Here is a 2,509-nt window from a genome sequence, read left to right as displayed (position 1 = left end):
AAGACCAGCCTGAGCCAGAGTGAGACTCCATCTCTAAAAACAGCCAGGCATTGGGGTGGGTGCCTGTTTTCCCAGTTACTGGAGAGTCTGAGGCAAGAGAATCACTTGAGCCCAAGAGCTTGAGGTGGCTGTGAGTTATGATGCCTCATCACTCTACCAAGGGTGATGTAGTCAGACTCTGTCTCAAAGAAATAAAAAACAGAATTAAACCAGAGGACACCCACCTGGTGGGCCTGCTACAGAACTGATTGCCAGCTTGCTGGTGGGGAGAAAATGCCCACTCATCTGGTTTCAGAAGCTTGTTCTGAGGGTATAGCAGGAGAAACACAATCTGAGTTTTCTTCCCTTCTCTTGAGAACTTGGTTAACCTACCATCACATCACAGCTTGTCTTCCAGCACGCCAGCCACTGGTGGACGGGGGAAGAGACTAGTCCCCGGTGGGGTCGGGGGGTTGTTCCCCCCCTGCCCCGTAGGGCCCTCAGCACTTCCACTCATTCCTTCTGCCTCCTGGTCCTTGAGTTGTGACCCCGGCCCCACACTGCAAGCTCCCTGAAAACAAAGGCTGCTGTGTCTTACTCAACTTTGATTTCACAGGATACTAGCCCAGGCTCTAGAGCACAGTGGGTCCTCAATATATGCTTATTGGATGAAAATGGTATCTGTGGGAAGCATATATCACATTTCCTTAGATATTAAAATTGTACAATTGTCATACAGCTGAGCCTAGGTTGGCATCAGATGCCCCCACCCTATGCCATCCCACCACCTAAAGCCACTTCTGTCAGTGGGGTGCTCCCAACATTTCTCTCTGAAATTTGACTTTTCTTCCTCCTAGCAATCTGCTCTCAAAGAGGACAGGGATGCATAACTCATGGGCTTGCTGAAAAGACTGCATAATGTCATGGTTGTCAAACAAGGCACTTACTTTGACCACACTATTCCCAGAACCTTTATCTCCAAGAAACCAAGAGTCTCCCTTCTAGGGCTGCCTCAAGAAGGTATTGTCAGTGATTTGGTTTTGTTTTTCATCCAAACCCCAAGGAAGATATTGCAATAAAAATTTCTGTTTCCTGAGAATTTTTTAAGTCCCTACTCACAAACACAGATGGGGGTAAAGATCTTATCAGGAAGGCTTGTATTTCTTATCAAGCAGAGTGGCCTTCAAGGGGGTAATTAGGGCAGTTCTGAGCATATTTAAAATGAGCAACTCTTGACAGCCACTGTATACTTAGAACTTGCTCTTTCTTGAGTGCTTTAAACCCAGAAAGGGAGCATGAAGTGGCTTGTGGTCCTCGGGCTGGTGGCCCTCTCAGAATGCTTGGTCAGGTAAGTTACGGAGAAGAGACATCAGCTCTCTTTCTTGCCCTCTTTTCTCTCACCCTTATTCTTCTTCCAATGCAGGAATTAAAAAGGAATCCAAATTATTCTCTGAGTCTCATGAAATTCACGTCTCCATTGATTGATGAGCAGTTTGCTAAGTGCACGTGGGACCCAGAGGTCTGGGGAAAGTCTGAGGGGTTACACTCCTCCAGCGGCACCAGTCACATCATAAGCTATGTGAATGGCACTTCCCAGAATTTTTCAGTGGACAAACTGTGCAACTGTACATGTGGTCCCATCTAGGAACAGTATATCTTCTGCGTAATTTTCTAGGTCTTCTCTCTGCTCCTTCTCTGTTTCCTTGTATATGTGTCTCTGTGATTCCATCTCCACATCTCTCTCCTTTATATCTTCACCCCTTTTGGTGTCTCTGTGTATGGAGAACTCTGTTTCTTTCTTGTTTTTAACTCATTCTTCTTTCTCTACCCGCTTCATTTCCCTCATTTATTACCCACCTCAGCATCTTTGAGTTTTGTCACATCCTGGCTTCCTCTCTCAGCCCTCTCTTCTGATTGAGCCCTGGAGAGATCAGGAGAGCTACATCTAGACCCAGGTTTGCCACTAACAAGCAGTGTGACCACAACCAAGTCACAAGCTACTGCACTGCAAATTCCTCCCTCCCCTGTAATGGAAGGATAATGATCCCCACTCTATCTCCCTTCTAGGGCTGCCTCAAGAAAGAACCACTGAGATGACAATAGTGATGGGAATGCCCATCACCATCAAGACCTGCTATTAATATATGGCAGGTGCATCACCTCTGCCACCTCACTGAGAACCCCCAAACATTCTATGTAAGGGGAGCGTTATCATTCCACCATTTTTACAGATTTGGAAACTGAGGCTCAGAAAAGTCATATGACTTGCCTGAGATTATAAAGAGAACCTGGATTCAAACCTAGATCACCTAGATCTCCTGCCATGGTTTTCAATGTGTTGGATGGCCTGTCACAAGAATATGACAGCACTCATTCAAATGTTCAGAAAATGCACAGCACACTTATAAAGCAGGGGGTGACAGTCACACTGCAGCAAGGGGCAGCCAACTGCTCTCTCTTATTTGTTTCTCTTCCCATGCTCTGTTAAAGAGTCCCTCTGATGAAGGTGAAATCTATGCGAGAAAAACTC

This window comes from Otolemur garnettii, unplaced genomic scaffold, assembly GCF_000181295.1.
Source record: "Otolemur garnettii isolate 467f Iridium unplaced genomic scaffold, OtoGar3 scaffold00254, whole genome shotgun sequence".
NCBI lineage: Eukaryota > Metazoa > Chordata > Mammalia > Primates > Galagidae > Otolemur > Otolemur garnettii.
Note: the sequence above shows the minus strand (reverse complement) of the source record.